This window comes from Somniosus microcephalus, chromosome 27, assembly GCF_052327205.1.
Source record: "Somniosus microcephalus isolate GS21.2 chromosome 27, FLI_Smic_1.0, whole genome shotgun sequence".
Lineage (NCBI taxonomy): Eukaryota > Metazoa > Chordata > Chondrichthyes > Squaliformes > Somniosidae > Somniosus > Somniosus microcephalus.
The window spans coordinates 35,859,004-35,883,179 of NC_141013.1; the positions used below are offsets into that span (position 1 = coordinate 35,859,004).

The 24,176-nt window shown below is 47.7% G+C and overlaps 1 protein-coding gene across 1 annotated transcript in view; it reads right to left on the reverse strand.

Moving 5' to 3' along the window:
- Positions 1–24,176, reverse strand: part of bnc1 (basonuclin zinc finger protein 1) — a 101,982-nt gene that overhangs the window by 17,307 nt on the left and 60,499 nt on the right. The window lies entirely within an intron of this gene.

Here is a 24,176-nt window from a genome sequence, read left to right on the forward strand (position 1 = left end):
TAGCCCCAGAAATGAACTAACTGGCTCACATTCTGGGGTGCTGGGGCCTCCACGATCGCCTTGACCTTTGATGGCGCCTTATGCAGGCCAGTAGCGTCAATCACATGCCCCAGGTACTCAACTGAAGACTGAAAGAATTCACATTTGTCCTTACGAACTCTGAGTCCGTACTCTTTCAGCCGCTGTAGTGTCGCATCCAAGTTCAGAAGATGATCCTCCTCATTTGTCCCAGTGACAAGGATGTCGTCCAGGTAGCACTGGACTCCTGGCAGTCCACTCAAAATCTGATCCATTGCCCTTTGGAATAGAACAGGGGCCGACGTAATTCCAAACGGAAGGCGGCAGTACCTGTATAGCCCCTTGTGTGACACAATTGTCAGCAGCTCCTTTGATTTGTAATCGACATGCATTTGTAGATAAGCCTGGCATAAGTCTATTTTGCTGAACTTTTGCCCTCCGGCCAGGCCCGTAAAAAGATCATCAATGAGGGGAAGAGGGTACTGTTCCGCAGACAGCACCGGGTTAATAGTCACTTTAAAAATCCCACAGATTCGAACAGATCCATCCTTTTTCAGGACAGGAACAATGGGTGTGGCCCATTTGCTCACGCTCACTGGCTCCAGGACTCCATTCTCGACTAAGGCCTCCAAGTTAGCCTCAACTTTTGGCCTAATTGCATAGGGTACAGGTCAGACTTTGTGAAACTTCGGCTTGCTGTCAGGTTTAATGTCCAGTCTCACGCTGATCTTTTTCATGCTCCCAAGTTCACCATTGAAGAGTTCTGCATGTTTGTTTAAAACTGCAGTCAGACCTGACTCCCCTTTTGACATCATGCGGACTGCAGGCCAGTCCAGCGTGATTTTCTCTAGCCACGCATGTCCCAGTAGAGATGGGTAATTTCCCTTTACCACATATAGTGGCAGTTTCGCAGTCTGTCCGTTCAATTTAACTGTCACCTCAATGGCGCCTCTCATGGCCACAGGTTCGCCGGTATACGTCTTTAGCACAATGTTTGTTGGCTGAAGGGTAAGATGCTTTAGCATTTTGTTGTAGACAGTGTCTGAAACAAGGGACACAGCCGCGCCTGTGTCCATCTCCATCCGCACTGATTGTCCCTCCGCCAGTGGTGACACCCAGTAGCCATTTGGACCACCTGCAACCGTCAGTATGTGCACCTCTTCCTCCTCAGAGGTGTCGCTCCCCTCTGTTTTGCTTGTTCCATCATACTGCACTGAATGAACACTCTTTTTCTTCTCTTGTCCAAATACAGACATTTTGCTTTCATGCTTCCCAGCTCTGTCTGTTCTTTTTTAACCTCTATAGGCCCGTTCAATGTGACCTTTTTTTCCACAATTTCAGCATTCCAGCTCCGTGCACCAGCAGTCATTAGCGTGATGGCCCGTTTTCCCACAACGGTAACATGTGCCGTTCCGCGCACCTTTAGGCTCAGACGACACCCTGTGAACTCTCCCTGTTGAACTCAACTGGTGAGCCTCCTTTTCCACCATCTCCATGGAGACACTAACTTCTAGAGTAAGGTTGTCCTCAGTAAGAAGGCGCTTCTGTGTGGCTGCACTTTGCAGACCACACACAAGTCTGTCTCTAATGGTGTCATTCAGCACCTCCTTGAACTCGCAGTGTTCTGACAACCTTTTTAAAGCAGCAATAAACATCGTCACTGATTCCCCGTCCTCTTGATTCAGTTTGTGAAATCTAAATCTCTCAGCAATAACCAGAGGTTTTGGTGAAAAATGTGCTCCAAGAATTTCCACTAGTTGTTTATATGTTTTAGTTCCTGGCTTATCTGGCTGTACAAGGCTGCGAAGTAAGTTGAATGTCTTTGCTCCTAGTATACTCAAAAAGGTAGGCACGACCTTATCGTTTGCCACCGCATTCGCCAAAACAATATAGTCAAAACGTTCTGTATAAACGCTCCATTGCTCAACATTTTCATCAAAATCACCGATGTTTCCGAATATAGTAGCCATCTCACATTTCAAATTTTAATTTCTGTTACTCACTGCACCTGTAACGTTAATGTGATGCTGCAATCTCTGTTCCGAGTGTTTTGTAGTCGAAAACAAGAAAGTTCCCACAACGCAGATTCATCCGATCCTCGTCGCCACTTTGTTGTGTCTGTACCTTTCTAACTAGACACAATTTGGAACTCAGAATTCAGAGATTCAAACATGAAGTGCTTTATTCAAAAAGAAGGTTCTGGGGAGAACCGAACAAAGAGAGCTAAAACTTAACCAAGAGAACAACCCCAACCATTTATCTGCTGTGACAGCGCCACCGCAGGTGGGAGGAGAACACACAATACATAACGAGAGAGAGCAGAGATGAACTCCTCCAATTCTGCCCTCTTGAGGATCCCTGATTATAATCGCTCGACCTTTGGTGGCCGTGCCTTCTGTTGCCTGGGCCCTAAGCTCTGGAATTCCCTGCTTAAACCTGTCCTCCTCGATACCTCTCTTTCCTCCTTTAAGACGCTCTTTAAAACCTACCTCTTTGACCAAGCTTTTGGTCACCTGCCCTAATTTATCCTTATCAGTGTCAAATTTTTTGTCTTAAAATACTCCTGTGCTGCGCCTTGGGATGTTTTACTACATTAGAGACTAGGGCATCAAAGGTGAATGGAGAGTTGGGAGAGAATTTTTTCCAGGGGTGGACACAGAGTGAAGTAGGGTTGAGGGGTGGGTGGGTTGGTGGGGGGCAGTGTGGGTGGAAGAGAGCGGTCAGGGAGGGATAGAGAGAAAAGAAAAAAAGAGGGTGGAAAAGTATTGAATGGCTCGGGTCCGGAGTGGCAGCCAAAGTGCGCATGCGAATGACCACACGGGGAAAAGCTCAGGTTACATAGGCCTGGTTAAATGTTGTCATTAATGGGATACATATTTTCTGGTAACAGGATTAGCATCTTCCCCAAGTGCTCAGTTGCCATTTCTTGCTGTTTTATGAACATGAAAGTGGAGCCAATTAGGTGCAAGTGTAGCATTAAACTTGCATACGAAGTGACGTAAGAAAACTGCTAGGCACTTGGCCTAAGCGTTAAACAAAGCTTTAATCAACTGTCTTACAACATGGAGGTCTAGTTGTGTCCTTCACTAGTTCCTGTTAAGAATGTCCTGCGCAAGCTGGGCCCGTGCCCGAGTATTTATACTCTCCCTGGACAGCACCACCTGCAGGCCGCTCAGTATTATTTCATAAGTCTTTCTTTCATGAATGACTGATTCATGTCACGAAGTGTAACACCAGAAGTGTGGTACAAAAAAATGTGCGCGCACACACCCACCCACATTCTCACTAGCAGATCTCCTGTATTATTGCTTATGGTGAAGCAAATAACATGTTATTTTCTAAGAACATGAGTGTCATACCACGTAATGCACAGTATTATTCTGATGCTAAGTGGTACCTCCACTTGGAAAATCACAAAGTATAATTCGTAAGCAAAGAGATCAATCAGAGCTTAATCATTTGTGGAGAGAACTATGCTGGGTGATGCTACTCAGAGTTTAATTGCATGGAAGCTTTAAATCAGAATTCAGGATTAAATGTCTGGCTTTTCTTTGTTCTAGTTTAAAAAAAAAGTGTGGTTGCTTTTTTCTTTAAGTCATATTTTCTGAATCCTGTATCAGTGAGATATTTTCTGTTGGTGGGAAGGTTTCTCTGTATCCAAGTGACTAGATTTATTTCTCTTTTGTTGCAGGTTTTGGAATAAATTTGCCCTGCGTTTGCTGATAATTAAGTAAGTGACACGATGGGCGGAAAGTTCACAAACACAGACATGCGATTTGTAAAGTCAAATTGCTGTTACAGGCTTAGGTCAAAGTTTAATTGTTGCCTGGTCAGGAACCTTTGCAAATTGGAATATTCTGGTCAGTTTCAGGCCACAGGTCAGAAGCAACCAGCAGTTTATGATTGTTTTGCATCTGTGTGACATCTGGAGTGTAGCATCAGTGAGCATTAGATGCATCAACAGCAACAACTTGCATTTATATAGTGCCTTTAACGTAGTAAAACCTCCCAAGACGCGTCACAGGAGTGTAATAAAACAAAAAATTTGACATCGAGCCACATGAGGAGTAATTAGGGCAGATGACCAAAACTTTGGTCAGAGAGGTAGGTTTTAAGGAGCGTCTTAAAGGAGGAAAGAGGTAGAGAGGCGGAGAGATTTAGGGAGGGAATTCCAGAGCTTAGGGACTAAGCACCTGAAAGCACGGCCACCAATGGTGGAGCGATTAAAATCGGGGATGCTTAAGAGGCCAGAATTAGAGGAGCACAGATAGATATCTTGCAGGTTGTGGGGCTGGAGGAGATTACAGAGATAGGGAGGGGCTAGGCCATGGAGGGATTTGAAAACCAGGATGAGAATTTTGAAATTGAGGCATTGCTTAACTGGGAGCCAATGTAGGTCAGCGTGCACATTGGTGATGGGTGAACATGACTTGGTGCCTGTTAGGAAACGGGCAGCCAAGTTTTGGATGACCTCAAGTTAACGTAGGGTAGAACATGGGAGGTCAGCCAGGAATGTGTTGGAATAGTCAAGTCTAGAGGTAACAAAGGCATCATTTATAATAAAAACAGAAAATGCTGGCAATACTCAGCAGGTCAGGCAGCATATGTGGAGAGAGAAACAGAGTTAAGGGGGGGTGATTTTGCCAATGGGGGCGCGTTGGAGGCAGGACTCCCACTTGTCGGGTTTTAGTCCGGCTTCCATTGACTTGTGGCCAACCCACGCTATTTTCCCTTGATTGACCTGCCCAGCAGGTTTAGCAGGCCAATTAAGGGAAAGCCGGTTACAGGTGACGTCAGCGAGTGACGTTTCATCTGTCAAGAGCTTTTGACAGATGAAATGTCAGCGTTTGATGGCTCTGTGAAGTTGTCAAACACTGACAATCTGTCCTCTAAGTTGAGTCCTTCCACACAGGCTCAGTTAGAGATCTCTCCTGAGCAGAAAGCAGAAGGCTGCAGCTTTTGACAGTTCAGCGGCCATTCTGCTTTCTGTGTTGGTGAAATCAGGGACTCCTGAGACCTGAAGGGATGAAGCCTGCTGGAAGAAGTAAAGATAAGTAAAACTTATTAAAACACTTTACACTCACCTCACACACTTACCTCTGCACACTTGCACCCATCACTCACCTGCACACCGGATATCTCGACCCCTCCGACCCATGCAGACTGATGGCCCGCCTTGCTGACCCTGGCGAGGTTCAGAGCTGTCGGGAAGCCCACACTTCAAGGCTGAAAATAGGGATTCTCCAAAAAACTGCCTGTTAACTTCCTGTTAAGAAGCAGTTAATTGGCACTAAACCCCTTCCCGCCTCGGGGAGACGGCTCCCAGCGTGGGTTGGGTACCCGCCTCCTGGGAAGATGGCACGGAGGTGGGTTGGGGGTGGGATGAGTACCCGCCCCCAGATTCTGCCATTTTCCTGGCAGTCCCGCCTCCAAACCCGCCTCCCCAGTGCCGGCAAAATCGCTCCCATTGTTTAAGGCCTATGGGCCTAGAAATTCGGCGGAGCCCCAAACGGGGCGCCAAGCTCGCCTGGGCGTCGGAATTACCGCTGCGAGCAGAGCCGTTGCGCCCGCCGGAAATTCAGTTTGAGCGCCCCAAGAGGGACGCGGGGCGCTGCTCGAGGCGCCCCGCGTCCCTCTTAGGGCGTTGAAACTGAATATCGCAGTGCAACGTGCCGCAGCGCCACACGCTGCGGCACGGCGCGCTGCGGCGCTGCAGGCCTTCCTCCCCTTAAGGGGGAGGGGCCTGCACCAGCGCAATGACCGATCGCGAGTGCCGGCAAAAGAGCCCGGCACCGAGGAGAAGTGCCGGGCTCTTGGGGCACAGCTGGCACTGCCCGGGGGGATCAGGAGGCCGGGGACGGAAGTGCTGGCAGGCGGCCACCGAAAAAAATGGGCGCCCCGCACCTCCACCTTAATTTGCGCTACTACCGCCACAGGTAGGCCCCGTGAACCGGGCGCGATTTGCAACCGGCGTTAGAGGTGGGTGCGACCAAATATCGTGATCGAGGCAGCAGCGGGGCGCTGCGCACACCGATGACGTCATCGGTGGCGGCGCAGCGCTACAGGCTAATGCCGCCATTAGCGCCCCGCTAAATATCGCGGGAGGCGTGGCCAGTGGCGCTAAAGCCACTGAGTGCCCTCTTTAGGCGCTAACTGGTGGCGCAGCCCACCGAATTTCTAGGCCATGATCTTTCGTCAGAATTGACAAAAGGTCATCGAGCTGAAACATTAACTCTGTTTCTCTCTTCACAGATGCTGCCTGACCTGCTGAATATTTCCAGCATTTTCTGTTTTTATTTCAGATTTCCAGCATCTGCAGTATTTTGCTTTTGTATCATTTATAATAGGTTAGCAGATCTCCTGTGGCACTGCTCATGGTGATTCAAATGATTTGATAATTACAGGAAGACAATGTATTATTCTGCTGCTACACTATAGCTGTGTTTCCCTCTTTACTGTTACCATGCACTGTGTTGATGGCTTCACTGATCTATCTGCAAGCAACACCACCCCAAGTCCCTCTCCAAGGTTGTGCCCTGCAGAATAATACCATTTAGCTTACACTGCCTCTGGTTATTATCTTTTCCCAATCTCACGGCTTTGTACCATTGAGTGACATTTACCACTCTCAGCCCAGCTCCTCAATCTATCCAGGTCCTTCTGCATTTGCTCAGCCCATTTCCTTGTAGTTTACAGTCCCTCCCATTTTGGTATCTCATACTACACAAAATCCCTTCCCAAAAACCAGTTGCCTATTGATGCAGGCAATCTGCAGTATTAACTACAGTTACACAACTAAGGGAAAGGTTGTCAAATAGTAATGTCCAAACACTTCAAATTAAAGATAGAATAATTAGAAGGAGGGGAATTATATTAATCATAAACTATAATGTGAAAAATACCAAAGTTAGGTCATTTTTTTCTCACGGCCATTATTATTGTTACCAGGTAATAACATCTGCCATGCCCCTTATAGTAAAATGGGAAAATTCTAATTTGAAACTAAACCTTGCCTTAAAGAGAGATGTGGAGAACTCGAGTTTCTTGCTTAAAATATCGTTCAGCCAATAGTAAGAATATGAAAGTTACTCAAAAGATCATCTTACTAATGGGCTTTATGTCTCTTTGGGATGTTAGCATATAAACAATAGCCAAAGTGGGATAAACTTGCACTTTACCTTATTAAACTGCCAGTTCATTACAAAAATATTAATTCCACCAATCATCTATCTATAATGTATTAGAAGTCTTGCATATAACGTGTAGTTCTTTTATATAACGTGTAGTTCTTTTATATAACGTGTAGTTCTTTTATATAATGTGTAGTTCTTTTAAGTGTCACACATGATTCCTATAACATTTCCCCCATTACATTTTTCTTGTCACACTCTTCAGGCTCATTGCGAGCAATGGGGTATGCAAGATCTGCTGGTATTGAAATATATTACTTGGTGATGAGATTATCTGAAGATCATAACCAAATAAAGTATCAACTATCTGAAAGTACACAAACTTGTAGACACAAGTTTACGCAGTGAAATCTGCATCTGATCTCCAAGGAATGTAGAGGATGCAATTGTCTCTAAATTATATCAACTAGAGCTAGTTTTGAGCCTTTGATGGAATAACCATCCCATAAAAGGATGTTTGCTGGAATGCCACAATTTACAACCATATATGGTTTAGGTTGGTACCATTCTGTTCCACTTATTATGTTGCCTTTCAAGTAGGCGATATTTTTGGATGCCATGAGTGTATTCACCACTGAAAGTAGGACATCTCCATCAAATGTTTTTTTTTCTCCAGGAGATGAATCATTCTAACTTTGGATGGTCATGGGAGCAGCTGTACCAAACTTAACTGCGAGTCTAAGATGGTGATGCCAGCTTGTGAGGAATATTTGGAGGTCCAGATGTCCAGCTTCAACAAATCAGGGAAACAAGCTTTCACTAGTGAAGGCAATATTGTCTCACTTAATTGGTGATTGTCAAGAATATTCAGGATCATTCTCTTCCTGAGAAAGACAAGATCAAAGAGCTCTTTGAAAGCTTGCCATTTTGGTTGATACAGAGGGCGAGTGAGAATCCTGAAATAGACACATTTTTTATTTAAAGATGTATCTGGGTGAGCACCTGTGTCTAATAGAACAGCACATACTGAAGCACTTTTGCAGTCTGTAAAATGCTATCCAGCAGTGGAACAATGTTAGCATTTGCAGGAATTTGGACTGTCCTGGCAACGGGTTCAGTCAGTCGTCATTTGCTGGTGGAGGAACATTACCAAGTTCATTTGATATGTACCAATCCTTATTGGTAAATGATCTTGGAAGTATGCCCTCCTGTCCCAGACATTCAAATTCTTGGGCTCCTTCTTGGAGAGGTACAGGGCTCTTCTTGGAGAGGTACAGGGCTCTTCTCGGAGAGGTACAGGGCTCTTCTTGGAGAGGTACAGGGCTCTTCTCTGTACCTCATCTGTACTTCAATTACCACCGACGAAACCAAGGTAGTGCAAATGAAGCGAACTTCCCTCTGGGATTCTGTAAAATTTGTGTTTCTGGCCACAGCTTAAAAACTTACTGAAACCATTTAAAATCAAATCTATGGTGCACTTATGGAGGAATGAAAACAGAAAATAGAAGCTTCAAGCCCAAGAATTAGTTGGGATCTTGAATGTGAGGGATAGCAGTAATGCTAGCCAAAACTTATACTATGACGATGCTAAAACCATCAAATAATTCTGCCTTGAAGACAGAAGTTGGGTGTCAAAAGACACCCTCCTCCCCAAAGGGTTATGCCAGCAACTAGAATGTGGGAAGAGTAGATGGGACTCAGCACAAAAAGTGTATGAGGGCATCTTGCTGTAGACATTCCTAATGATTCTTCTGAAATGGAGGCTGAATCCAAGGTTTTATACGTTGCTTCCTGACAGCTATCTGGAATGTTAAGTTCTTAACCAATGCCAACCCAAATCCTTGCACGATAAAGAATTTTGTGGGGAAAAGGAGAATCCTCACCAGGAGAATTTCCCAGATCTATTCGTTTTCCCTTTGCTGATTATTTGTGCTCAGAAATGGATCAGTTCATATTTTCCCTTTTCAGTTACTGGGGGCTTCGAAATTCCATCGGGACTCTGGCATAACTGCTGGGGGAGAACCACAAAATGGGGGGCAATCCAGGTTCACTAGGATCCTACCCAATGGAGAAGAGGCTGTAAAATTATGGCGGGGAGTTGGGCCTTGGGTTCTGCCTGGTCCCCACAGAACCCCATAGATTCCCAGAGGCGACTGATGATCTTACGGAGGTGGGTGGATAGCTCCTGTGGGGGGGGTTAGGACTTCTCCAACTCTTCTTCTATGGGGTCCTTTCCAGGTCCTTGCTGCTACCTTGGAGCAGTACAAAACCAGTCAAGGCAGGCGCTACTGATGTACCTGCCCAGAATGTGCTAATGACCTTGTTTCTGCGACGGGGGTAGCACTCATATCTGAAGTTGGTGGAGCAGGGACTTGGAATTTTAAGCCCCGAGTATCTGCATCAAACACTCGATGTAGAACACAATTGATGCAGCATTAAATTCCTTCTACTCTGCTCCAGTAATGTGCCTTAGTCCCCAATATCAGAAGTGAACACTAGAAGAGTGCCCCTTAATGAACCAGTGTGACACTTTGGGGGAAAAATTGAGCCGTGCCCCTTTTGGGGCGTTAACTTTGCCGGGGCGCTAAAAATTAGCAACCCCGCAGCAGAAATTCATTGGTAGCGCCCCAAGAGGGATGCGGGGCACTTCCCTCTTGGGGCGCTGCGAGGGAATATCGCGGCGCTACGTGCCGCGGTACTGCAGGCCTTCCTCCCCTTCTTAAAGGGGAGGGGCCTTGCGCAGCGTGATCCGGGGCCCAGCTGGGCCACCAGGGATCAGAGTGCCGGCAAAAGAGCCCGGCACTCAGGAGAAGTGCCGGGCTCACGGAGCGCAGCCGGCACTCCGCGGGGGGGGCTTCTCAGAAGGTCGGGGACAGCAATGGGGGCAGGCGCTGGCAGGCGGCCAGCAACAAAAATGGCCGCCCGGCACCTCGCCTTTAATTAGCGCCGCCCTGGCTGCAGGTAGGCCCCCCTGACACAGTCAGACATAGCGTCTGGCGCTACCGAAGATCGCGGCCGGGGCGTGAGCGGGGTGCTGCACACGGTGATGACGTCATCGCCGGCGGCACAACGCCGCAGGGCGCTAACGGTTACCACCGCCGCTAACCTCCCACTGAATTTCGTGGGAGGCGCTGACGGCGCTGCGCCCTACTTGCTTTGCGCCCCGTTAGCACCCTCTTAGGAAAAATTTGGTTGCCTTGCGCCTCCCTCTTAGGCGTTAACGGGAGGCGCAAGGCAACCAAATTTTCCCCCCTTTCTATTTCCCCACACTAACAATCTTGTGGCCACGCTGAGTGAGACTGCCAGTTCGTGCTGAATTATGGATAGTGTTGTGCTGTGGCTGCCAGGAACTGAGTTGAGACTGGCCAAACTCATTTCACAATTGGCCCTTACAGCTACATACAGAGGAGACTTTCATAGGAACAGTCTGATTGCATTGAACCCAAGTGCCAGAGCTTTGATCCAAATTAGTGTCCTGGAGTCAAAGGATTTAAGACCATACGGATAATCTCCAAAGATGCTTCTATTAATGACACTGATATCTGTTATCCCAGTTCATTGGCCTACCTGGAAGCACAATTACAGCCTCATGGTCAAAGGTCCTTGTGTTCCTAACACCTTCCTGACCAAAATGCTACTTGGAACTACTTTGGAGATACTTACGGCTTTGCCCCAACCAACTTTGAGGCAGATCATAGAATCATAGAATAGTACAGCACAGAAGGAGGCCATTCGGCCCATCGTGTCTGCACTGGTTCTTTTGAAGAGTAATCCAGTTAGTCCAACTCCCCTGCTCTTTCCCCATAGCCCTGCATTTTTTTCTACTTCAAGTTATCCAATTCCCTTCTGAAAGCTACTATTGAATCTGTATCCACCACCCTATCAGGCAGCGCATTCCAAATCCTAACCACTCGTTGCATAAAAAAGTTTTTCCTCCTGTCGCCTCTGGTTCTTTTGCCAATCACCTTAAATCTGGGCCCTCTGGTTATCGACCCTTCAGCCATTGTTAACAGTTTCTCTTTATTTACTCTATCTAAACCCTTCATGATTCTGAACACCTCTATCAAATCTCCTCTTAGTCTACTCTGCTCCAAGGAGAACAGTCCCAGCTTCACCAGTATATGCATGTAACTGTAATCCCTCATCCCTGCATAGTTCAGTAAGATCACAAGATAATTATGGATAAGGAAGGCCATTCAGCCCATCTTAATTTATCCATCCTAAAAGACCCTAAAGTTTCCTCATTGTAGCATCCAACAATTTCTTAAATGTTTACAGGATTTTTCCACCACTAATCTAACTAGAAGCCCATTCCATGTACTGATCACTCTGTGTGAAGAGCAACTTCCTGATATCAGTCTTAAATTTACATTTTACTAGTTTGAACCAGTGTCGCCTTGTCCTACTCTCGCAATTTAATTTGATGTCATATTCTGGATTTACATTTTTTCAGTCCCTTAACTATGTTGCATACCTCTATAAAAATCACCTCGTGAATACCTCCTTTCCAGGCTGAAAAACCCAATTTCGTCTACTCTTTCCCCATAACACAGATCCCCGACACTTGCGGCTCTCCTCTCTACTGCTTCCAGTTTTTCAATGTTTCCCTTGCTTCACGGTAACCAGAAGTGGACAAAGTATTCAGGGTGTAGTCTGAGGAGATCATGCGCAGTTTGATCATGACTTTCTCTGACCTATGTCCTACAGTTGTGTGATGAAACAACTCTGTGTTCTGGCATTTGTATTGTCTGTTGTTGTTGTACTTGCTAATGTCTGGAATGTTCTACAGATGTAACCACTAATGCTCCTCCCTAGCCTCGCCCCTCTGGATCCTCCGGATTGGTGTGAGTCTTACTCATAAGGGCTGGGTCGGTGATGAATGATGGCTGCCTTGTGTTAACTCGATGCCATGTTCTTACTTAATAAAAGCCTTTCGTTTTAAGCTTTAACCTCTTGGATTCAGGCAGTTATTTGGCACATCAATTTTATTAAGTAACAACTTTTGGAAGATGGATCGATTTTTGAAACCAGAGCGTCTGGATATCGATCCCAATTCGGCAGATGCGTCGAAGAAATTTACGCATTGGCTTCGATGTTTTGAACACTTCATCGCATCGATCGATCCGACGGTTAACAAGTTGGGTCTTCTAACCAACTTGGTAAGTCATCAAACTTACTCTATAATTGAAGATATTACTACATATGAAGAGGTCCTCGCAGCTCTTAAGGCCCAGTACCTTAAGTCGGTTAACGAAGTATACGCCAGGTATCTTTTGTCTACTCGCAGGCAATTACCCGAGGAATCCCTGGACGATTTCCTGCAGGACCTTAAGGCTTTGGCTAAGGATTGCAACTACAAGGCTGTCTCTGCCATAGTGTATCAGGAAGGAGCCATCCGCGATTCTTTCATATCTGGCCTCCGATCTAATTATATTAGACAGAGACTCCTCGAGAACGACTCGTTAGTTTTAAAAACAGTCGTCGCTACTGCTCGATCGTTAGATGTAGCCCAGAAGAATTTAGAAGTGTATGCATCAGCCTATGTGTCTCTCTCAGCCTCGTGTGTTCCGAGTATGGAGGCATCCATAACACCAATGGAGCCTCCACTTAATCCTATTGTTGCGGCTGTACCCCATGGGTCTAAGTGTTATTTTTGTGGCCAATCTAAACACCCCAGGCAAAGATGCCCAGCCAGAGAGGCTACCTGTTTTAAATGTAAGAAACAGGGACATTTTAGTAAAGTGTGTAAGGGTAATCCTGTACCCGATGTCTTCTCTGCTGCCGCCTATCGTGTTACTCTAGCCTCGGCTACGGTTGACCAGACCATACCGTGTTCCTTGTCGAAATCTATGATGGACATCAAGATTAATGGTCGTCCTACTGGGTGTTTGATAGACTGTGGCAGTACTGAAAGTTTTATACACCCCAACCTTGTTAACTCCTGTTCATTGAAGGTGTATCCTACTCGAAGTGAAATTGTAATGGCGTCCAAGTCCCTTACTTCGGAGGTAACTGGATATTGTAAAGTCACATTGACCGTTAAGGATACGGAGTATAAGGACTCTAAACTCCTCATATTACCTCAGCTGTGTGTGAACTTAATTTTAGGCTTGGGCTTCCAGTGTCAGCATGAGAGCGTTACCCTTAAGTATGGTGGATCTCAGCCTCCACTCACAGTCTGCGGCCTTTCTACTTTAAAAGTAAGTCCGCCTTCTTTGTTCGTGAACCTTGCTCCTAATTGTAGACCTATAGCGACTAAGAGTCGACGGTATAGTTCAGAAGATAAAACATTTATAAAAGAGGAAGTAGAAAGGCTTCAACGGGAGGGAATCATCGAACACAGTGGTAGCCCGTGGCGTGCCCAGGTGGTGGTGGTTAAAACTAATGAGAAGAAAAGACTTGTGGTCGATTATAGCCAGACTATAAACTTGTATACCCAATTAGACGCCTATCCTTTGCCTCATATTTCTGAGATGGTGAACCAGATAGCTCAGTACCGCGTGTTCTCCACCATTGATTTAAAGTCTGCCTACCATCAACTCCCCATCAAAATAAAAGACCGACCTTATACGGCCTTCGAAGCTAATGGGCGCCTGTACCAATTCCTTAGGGTGCCCTTTGGAGTGACGAATGGGGTATCCGTCTTCCAACGGGAGATGGATTGTATGGTGGATGAATATGCGTTGGAAGCAACATTCCCGTACCTGGACAATGTTACTATCTGTGGGCGCGACCAACGGGAGCATGATCAAAATCTCGTGAAATTCCTAGAGACTGCAAAGAGGTTAAACCTGACCTACAACAAAAACAAGTGTACCTTCAATACTACACGTTTGTGTATTCTTGGTTGCGTTGTGGAGAATGGGGTAATCGGGCCAGATCCTGAAAGATTACGCCCACTTAAGGAATTACCTTTACCTCACACTGTAAAAGCTTTAAGAAGGTGTCTGGGATTCTTCTCGTACTATGCCCAGTGGGTGGCTAACTACTCAGATAATGTCCGACCTCTTATTAAGTCGACGTCTTTTCCGCTCTCGGCGGAAGCTCAGGAGGCTTTCTTTAATATCAAACGGGACATTGAGAAGGCAGTGGTATGTGCCGTGGATGAGAAGATCCCTTTTCAAGTGGAAAGTGATGCATCTGATTTTGCGTTGGCAGCAACTCTTAACCAAGCTGGTAGACCAGTAGCTTTCTTCTCTTGTACATTGCAAGGACCAGAAGTTCGACATTCTTCAGTGGAAAAGGAGGCACAGGTGATTTTCGAAGCAGTCAGGTATTGGAGACATTATCTCGCTGGCCAACGTTTTACGCTTATTACGGACGAGCGATCTGTGGCCTTTATGTTCAATACTAAGCAGAGAGGCAAGATCAAAAATGATAAGATTTTAAGATGGCGAATAGAACTGTCAACATATGACTATGATATTCAGTACAGGCCTGGAGTATTCAATGAGCCATCGGATGATTTGTCACGAGGAGTATGTGCTAGTCTAGGTATAGATGAGCTTCAAAATCTCCACGACGCACTCTGCCACCCTGGGGTTACCAGAATGAACCACTTCATTAAGTCCTACAATCTACCCTACTCTATTGAGGAGGTCCGGACAATGACCAGAACCTGTCGTGTTTGTGCTGAATGCAAACCCCGCTTCTGTAAGTCGTCCGAGCTGGCTCATCTTATTAAAGCAACTCGACCATTTGAGCGTTTGAGTCTCGATTTTAAAGGTCCCCTTCCATCGAGCGACCGTAATGTCTATTTTCTTAATATTATAGATGATGCGCCATCAATTACTCAAAAGACTGAGGTTAAGCGAGTAACAACCAGGCTTTTATTAACTAAAGAATGAAGGTCTAGTCTGAAGTGGTCGACCCGTCCAGAATACTAAGGGACTGGGAGGTAGTCACTTATATACCTGGAATAGTGGGAGGAGTCAGCCGAGGCATGTCCAGACCTGTACCTAGTGGAATACACATACACATACAGACAGGTATAACAGTGGTTTACCACATTCACCCCTTGTTTAAAAATGAGTCCGGCGGGGTGAAGTGTATTTAAAAGTTCGTGTATTGGAGTCTCTCCGGAGGTCTTGTCTGCCGCTGTGATCGACGTGGCGACGGCAGGGGTGGTGGAGCTTCCGGCGTCGCGTCCCGTGTAGGCTGGGGCACTGGAGTGTAGTCCTCGTGGGTGACGGTCCAAGGCGAGCCGGCTGCTGGGGTTGGATATCGGGTCGTGGGGGGGGGGGGTGGTAATGGGTAGTGGGTTACAGCGGTCCCCGAGGGTGCGAGGTCTCGTATGGAGACTGTGTCCTCCCGCCCGTCCGGGTACGCAATGTAAGCGTACTGGGGGTTGGCGTGGAGGAGGTCGACCCTCTCGACCAGGGGGTCCGTTTTATTGGTCCTCACGTGTCTTCTCAGTAGTACCGGCCCTGGGGACGTCAGCCATGGCGGTAACGCTGTCCCCGATGTGGACTTCCTTGGGAAGACAAACATTTTCTCGTGAGGGGTGGCATTGGTGGCAGTGCAGAGCAGTGACCGAATCGAGTGGAGCGCATCGGGGAGCACCTCCTGCCAGCGGGAGGTCGGAAGGCCCCTAGACTTTAAGGCTAGTAGGGCGGCCTTCCAAACTGTTGCATTCTCTCTTTCCACCTGTCCGTTCCCCCGGGGGTTGTAACTGGTGGGCCTGCTTGTGGCTATACCCCTAGCGAGCAGGTACTGGCGGAGTTCGTCGCTCATAAACGATGAGCCCCGGTCGCTATGGATATAGCTGGGGAAACCGAACAGGGTGAAGAGGCTGTTCAGACATTTAATGACCGTGGCACTGGTCATGTCCGGGCAGGGGATAGCGAACGGGAAACGGGAGTACTCATCAATGATGTTGAGGAAGTACACATTGCGGTCGGAGGAGGGGAGAGGCCCTTTAAAATCGACGCTCAGGCGTTCGAAAGGGCGAGTGGCTTTTATCAGGTGGGCTCTGTCTGGTCTATAAAAGTGCGGTTTGCACTCAGCGCAGACTTGGCAGTTCTTGGTCATGGTCCTGACCTCCTCAATGGAGTAAGGCAGGTTGCGGGCCTTGATGAAGTGGAAGAACCTGGTGACCCCCGGGTGGCAGAGGTCATTGTGGAGGGCCCTCAGCCTATCGATCTGCGCGCTGGCGCAGGTGCCACGCGATAGGGCATCTGGGGGGTCATTGAGCTTCCCAGGCCGGTACAAGATCTCGTAATTGTAGGTGGAAAGTTCGATTCTCCACCTCAAGATCTTGTCATTTTTGATTTTGCCCCTCTGCTTGTTGTTGAACATAAAAGCAACTGAACGCTGGTCAGTGAGCAGGGTAAATCGTTTTCCGGCCAGGTAGTGCCTCCAATGACGCACAGCCTCCACAATAGCCTGGGCCTCCTTCTTGACCGCGGAGTGTCTGGTCTCCGGGCCCTGGAGGGTTCGTGAGAAGAATGCCACAGGTCTCCCTGCCTGATTAAGGGTGGCGGCCAGAGCGAAGTCGGACGCATCGCTTTCCACCTGGAAGGGGATGGATTCGTCCACTGCGTGCATGGTGGCTTTGGCAATGTCCTCCTTGATACGGTGGAAGGCCGAGCGGGCCTCTGCCATCAGGGGAAAAGAGGTGGATTTGATCAGCGGACGGGCTTTGTCTGCATAGTAGGGGACCCACTGGGCGTAGTAGGAAAAAAACCCTAGGCACCTCTTCAGAGCTTTTAGGCAGTGGGGGAGTGGGAGTTCCATAAGGGGACGCATCCGGTCCGGGTCGGGACCGATGACCCCGTGTTCCACAACACAGCCAAGGATGGCGAGGCGGTCTGTGCGGAATATGCACTTCTCCTTGTTATATGTCAGGTTCAGGAGTTGGGCGGTGCGGAGGAATTTCTCGAAGTTTGCGTCGTGGTCCTGCAAGTCATGGCCGCAGATGGTCACATTGTCTAGGTAAGGGAAAGAGGCCTGCAGCGCGTTTTGATCGACCATCCGGTCCATCTCCCTTTGGAAGATGGAGACCCCGTTGGTAACGCCAAAGGGAACCCTAAGGAAGTGATAGAGGCAGCCGTTTGCCTCAAAAGCAGTATACTGGCGGTCTTCGGGGCGGATGGGGAGCTGGTGGTACGCTGATTTCAGGTCAATGGTCGAAAAGACGCGGTACTGCGCGATCTGGTTGACCATGTCAGCTATGCGGGGGAGTGGGTAGGCGTCCAGCAGGGTGTAGCGGTTTATTGTTTGGCTGTAGTCGATGACCAGGCGTTGTTTCTCGCCGGTCTTAACGACCACAACCTGGGCTCACCAGGGGCTGGAGCTGCCCTCAATAATCCCCTCCTTCAGGAGCCGCTCCACTTCGGTTTTGATGAAAACCCTGTCCCCGGCACTGTATCGCCTGCTCTTTGTGGCGATGGGCTTACAGTCGGGGGTGAGGTTAGCAAACAGTGGGGGGGGTGGGACTCAGTGTGGAGAGGTTGCATCTGGTGCGCGGCGGGCAATTTGGAGGCTGCTGGCTGCGGACTGAGTGGGGGGAGGGGGCCACCGTACGCCATCGTAACGCTTTTGAGGTGGCACTGGAAATCCAACCCCAGTAGAATGGCAGCGCAAAGTTGGGGCAGGACCAGGAGTTTAAAATTATTGAACACAGTCCCGTCTACTACTAGTGTCACCACGCAGTAGCCGCCAATGTCCGCTGACTGGGACTCGGCGGCCATAGAAATCCGCTGGTGTGCAGGCAGGACTGGGAGAGAGCAACGCCGCACCGTGTCGGGGTGGATGAAGCTCTCTGTGCTCCCGGAGTCAAAAAGGCAGTTTATTGCATGGCCGTTTACCTTAACGTCCATTTTGGACCGAGCTAGTTGGTGCGGTCTCGTTTGGTCCAGCGTAACAGAGGCCAGCGTAGGGGTCGGTGTGTCGCTGCGGGTATCAGATGGGGGTGGGTTGGCGGCCTGCTGCGTCCCGGCTGGTGTCCAAGATGGCGGCGTCCATGATTCCCATGTGGCTGGAGTCGTCCAAGATGGCTGCTGCTGCGGTGGTTCGCACATGGCTGGGGAGGCCCAAGATGGCGGCCCGCACGGCCCACACGCGGCGCTGTTGGGGGCCCAAGATGGCGGCTCGCACGGCCCACATGCGGCGCTGCTGGCGTTCGGGGTGGCTTTGGCCTTGCAGACGCTAGCGTAGTGTCCCTTTTTCCCGCAGCCCGAGCAGGTCGCATTCTTTGCCGGGCAGCGCGCTCTGGGGTGTTTGGCCTGGCCACAGAAGTAGCATTTCTGGCCTTGGGATACTGCTGTCTGGCTTTGGGACACTGCTGCGGTGGTTGGGCCGTTGTTGGGCTGTGGCTGGGGTGGCACGGTGCTATGGGGCTGTCCTACCGTGTCCCAGGTTGTTGTTCCCCGCGGCGTCCACGGTGCAGAGGAGTAGGCATCCATGCCCCGGTAGGCTGCGTCCAGCGTTAGTGCGATTTTGGAGGCTTTGTCGAGGGTGAGGTCACTCTGCTCCAGCAGTCGCTGTCGGGTGTAGTTGGACCTGTGGCCCGCTATGAAGGCATCCCGGATCAGTTCCTCCGTGTACTTAGTGGGCGTTACCGCCTTACACCCACAGGCCCGGCCAAGCACGGACAGTGCTTGGAGGTATTCCTCAGTCGATTCCCCAGGTTGTTGCTTGCGACTCCCCAGGAGGTGCCTGGCGTAAACTTCGTTCACAGGACGCGTGTACTGGGTCTTGAGGAGCTGGAGGGCGGCTGTGTACGAGGTCGCGTCCCGGATGACTGAGTACACTCGGTGGTTCACCTTGGAGATCAGGACAGACAGTTTGTTCGCATCCGTTACGACCGCAGTGGAGGCAGTCAGGAATGCCTCGAAGCACATGAGCCAGTGAGCAAACTTGGTGGAAGCGTCCGCTTCCCGACTGTCCAGGTCCAGGCATGCTGGTGTGAGGATCTTCTCCATTATAAAAAATTTAGTTAATAAAATTGATGCGCCATCAATTACTCAAAAGCCTGAGGTTAAGCGAGTAACAACCAGGCTTTTATTAACTGAAGAATGAAGGTCTAGTCTCGAGTGGTCGACCCGTCCAGAATACTAAGGGACTGTGAGGTAGTCACTTATACACCTGGAATAGTGGGAGGAGTCAGCCGAGGCATGTCCAGACCTGTACCTAGTGGAATACACATACACATACAGGCAGGTATAACAGTGGTTTACCACAATAGACGAGTACTCTCGGTTCCCTTTTGTTATCCCCTGTCCGGATGTGACCAGTGCTGTTGTAATTAAATGCCTCTGCCAACTGTTTTCCTTGTTTGGCATGCCTAACTATATACATAGTGATAGGGGTTCTTCCTTTATGAGCGAAGAATTGCGACAGTTTTTGCTATCGAAAGGGATTGCAACGAGTAGAACTACCAGCTATAACCCTCGTGGTAATGGGCAGGTCGAGAAAGAAAATGCGACAGTGTGGAAGGCTATCGTACTGTCTCTGAAGTCACGAGGCCTGACGACCTCTCGCTGGCAGGATGTCCTGCCAGACGTGCTGCATTCCATAAGGTCTCTTGTGTACAGCGACGAATGCCACCCCTCATGAAAGGATGTTTAGCTTTCCAAGAAAAGCTACTAATAGAGTATCGTTACCCACATGGTTGACGACCACGGGCCCTGTGCTGCTGCGCAGACATGTGAGAGGCCACAAGACTGATCCACTGGTGGAGGAAGTACAACTCCTCCATGCTAATCCCCAGTATGCGTACATTCAATATCCCAATGGGCGAAAGGATACGGTCTCTATTAAAGATCTTGCACCTGCTGGAGCTCGAAAAGAGTTCGACTCTGAGAGTAGAGTTTTCAATCGTGGTATTGGACCTTCAGAGACACAAACCCTCAGTGTGGAAAATACTGATGAAATCCTCAGTGTGGAAAACACTGATTCTGGGAATTCGAATGAACCGGAGTTAGTACTCCGGGAGGAGCCTCAGCAAGAGTTACGTCGTTCCCAGAGGACTATCGGACCTCCTGACAGACTGAATCTATAGCAGGGGGTGAATGTGATGAAATAACTCTGTGTTCTGGCGTTTGTATTGTTTGTTGTTGTTGTACTTGCTAATGTCTGGAATGTTCTACAGGTATAACCACTAATGCTCCTCCCTAGCCCCGGCCCTCTGGATCCTCCGGATTGGTGTGAGTCTTACTCATAAGGGCTGGGTCAGTGATGAATGATGGCTGCCTTGTGTTAACTCGATGCCATGTTCTTACTTAATAAAAGCCTTTAGTTTTAAGCTTTAACCTCTTGGATTCAGGCAATTATTTGGCACATCAAGTTCTGGCTATTTAATGCAACACTACTGAGATCTGTTGCGGGAGGCGCCTCATTTCTCCACTCGGCATCTCAGGAGGCCGTCGAATGGAGAGCCAAACTAGACATCCCAATATAAGCTTTTCCCCTCATACGAAAGTAGTAGTAATCCAACACTCTATTGGTCTTGTTGATTGCGTTGGTTGGCCGTGCTTTGCCACCTGCCCACAGGCGTGCTTCATACCTCCACATTGGGTTTTCTGTCCTTTTGTTCTTGGCCATCATTTTTGTACAGACTTTGCAAAGGCTGAAAGCTTGTTTGAAGCATTTTTAAGGCTTTGTATCACCATATGCGCCCACTTACTTTTATGTGGCAGCATCACATTAATTTGGAGCAGTAGCCCGGTCTGCTTGTGATATTCTGTGAGGCCCCATTCATTTTGCTTCCTGCACAGGCAGCTAATTGAAATGGTATTCATGAGCTAACCTTGCACCTCGGGCTTTGCACATGGTCTTGGCGACTTTTCAAGAACTTTTCCAACCGAACAAATAACTGGTACGACATCACTGCTGCTGACAGAAGACAAAAGAACTGGGAAGCATTTTGTCGCCAGGGCTTTTATGCAGTATGAGTCTATGGGAAAATATATTCTCCGATATCATGGGAGACCCCAAAACTCGTGACAGGGGAACTAACCTGGTTATTTTTCTCACGTGCCTGACATGTCACCTAATGGTATGTGGAGGATAAACAAATGAAGAATATTGAGTTTAGAAGAATTTTGATATTGAGTGCCAAGTATTTAGGAAAAGTTTTTCTGTTTGGGAAGAGGGAAAGGAAAAATTAGACCATGTGTCATTTTCACTGCAGTGAGCATTTCAATATAGCTTATGGCATTAACTTTTATATTTTGGAAACATAAGCAGGAAAAGGTCTGCCACACTGCCTTTCTTGATAGTACTCCTTTAAGAATCATCCCTTGCATACAAAAATGCACACGTTTAGATTGGTTTACTTAAAATTGGTTACTCTTCCCCCACAAAGCTGTTGAGGCTGGGGGTCAATTGAAAATTTCAAAATCGAAATCAATTGATTTTCTTTTAGGCAAGGGTATAAAGGGATAATGGAACCAAGGCGGGTAAATGAAGTTAAGATACAGATCAGCCATGATCTCATTGAATGGCAGAACAGGCTCGAGGAGCTGAATGGCCTCCTCCTGTTCCCATGGTCCTAAAATATTCGGTTTACTTAAGTTTACAATGAAACACAAATCATGGAACTAGAATATCTGGCTGGTTCCTGTCCCAGCAAAGTGTCAGCGAGTTTATCGACCGAGAATCTCCCAGTTTTTAAAAATTATTATTCATTCTTGGGATGTGGCATCGCTGGCATTCCTTGCTCATCCTTAGATATTCCGAGAAGGTGGTGGTGGGCCTTCTTCATGAAGAGCAGCAGTCCTACAGGACATTAGTGAACCAGTTGGGTTTTATGACTATCTGACAGTTCCACAGTCACTTTCACTGATACCAGTTTTTTTTACTTCCAGATTTTTTAAACAGCTATGGTGGGATTTGAACTCATATTCTCGGGGTTATTAGTCCAGGCCTTTGGATTACTAGTACAGTAACAGAACCACCACACTACCGTGCCCTGTTACAGTTGAACAGTTACTCATCGTTAATTGTAACTGATTTGTGAATTGTTGTACAACATCCCAGCACCATCTTGTGTCACGGACCGTTCCACGATAGACCAATCATAGAATGGTTACAGCACGGAAGAAGGCCATTCGGCCCGTCGAGCCCGTGCCGGCTCTCTGCAAGAGCACCTCAGCTAGTCCCGCTCCCCCGCCCTTTCCCTGTAGCCCTACAAGTTTCTTTCCTTCAGGTATTTATCCGACTCCCTTTTGAAAGCTGCGATTGAATCTGCCGCCACCACCCTGTCAGGCAGTGCATTCCAGATCCTAACCACTTGCTGCATAAAAAAGTTGTTTCTTACGTCACCTTTGATTCTTTTGCCAATCACCTTAAATCTGTGTTCTCTGGTTCTCGACCCTTCTGCCAATGGGAACAGTTTCCCTCTATCTACTCTGTCCAGACCCCTCATGATTTTGAACACCTCCATCAAATCTCCTCTCAACCTTCGCTGCTCCAAGGAGAACAACCCCAGCTTCTCCAGTCTATCAATGTAACTGAAGTCCCTCATTCCTGGAATAATTCTCGGAAATCTTTTCTGCACCCTCTCTAAGGCCTTCACAACCTTCCTAAAGTGCGGTGCCCAGAATTGGACACAATACTCCAGTTGGGGCCAAAACAGTGTTTTATACAGGTTCATCATAATTTCCACACTTTTGTACTCTACACCTTTATTTAATGAAGCCCAGAATCCCGTAAGCCTTTTTAACTGCTTTCTCAACCTGCCCTGCCACTTTCAATGATTTGTGCACATATACCCCCAGGTCTCTCTGTTCGTGCACTCCCTTCAGGATTGTACCCTTTAGTTTATATTGCCTCTCCTCGTTCTTACTACCAAAATATATCACTTCACACTTTTCTGCGTTAAATTTCATCTACCACGTGTCCACCCATTCTACCAGCCTGTCTATGTCTTCCTGAAATCTATCACTCTTTTCCTCACTGTTCACTATACTTCCAAGTTTTGTGTCATCTGCAAATTTTGAAATTGTGCCCTGTACACCCACGTCCAAGTCATTAATATATATCAAGAAAAGTAGTGGTCCTAGAACCGACCCCTGGGGAACACCACTTCTCCAGTCCACCTTCCTCCAGTCCAAAAAACAACCGTTCCCCACTACTCCCTGTTTCCTGTCACTTAGCCAATTCCGTATCCATGCTGCCACTGTCCCTTTTATTCCAGGGGCTTCAACTTTGCTGGCAAGCCTATTATATGGCACTTTGTTGAAAGCCTTTTGGAAATCCATGTACACTACGTCAACTGCATTATCCTCATCAACCCTCTCTGTTACCTCATTAAAAAACTCAATCAAGTTAGGTAAACACGTTTTGCCTTTAACAAATCCATGCTGGCTTGCAGTTTTTTGTGTGAAATATGTAACGTTCCCTTTCCTCCCTCATGCACCATCCCTGCCACTGTCCACAAATGCAGTACTGTACTTTGCCTTAATTCAATCTGGCAGCCCAGCTGAACTTGTTTGCATGCGATCTCAAGTGTCAGGCACTCTCAGAACTTAACTCAAGCAGATGTTCCAAAGTAGACCAACTTTCACCCAGTGGATTAAATATTGATTTGAATTAGACACCACTAACTACCAACCCAATTAACGAATGCAATCGTTAATTTCCAAAAAAATAAAGAAAGTGTGCAATAACTGAACTCAAAGCTAAGAATCTCCACTTTTACCCCGAGATTGTTTTTGAACATAGACTTGTAGCAAATATTGGCCACTAGGTTGCGCTGTTTTTGTCGGCGCAATTCCCCCGATATCGGTGTAACCGGCGCAAAAGATTGCGGAATTTCAAGCGCAAATTACGTCCAGTGTAGTAAATCGAGTTTCCGCGATCTTTTGCGCTTGTTTAAAAAAACATCGCGCTAGAAGCTGGCCCCTCCCACAAAACTGGCCACGCCCCCAGATCGAATTAATCACCACGGTGAGTTTCCGCTAATTGCGCCCGTTTGCGGGCCTCCGAGGAGGCTCTTAAACTTAAGCTGGTTCTTTTGGGCGCAAGGACACTAATAGGCACGTTTTAAAAACTTTTGAATATTTAAAAAAAAATGTTTTCTAA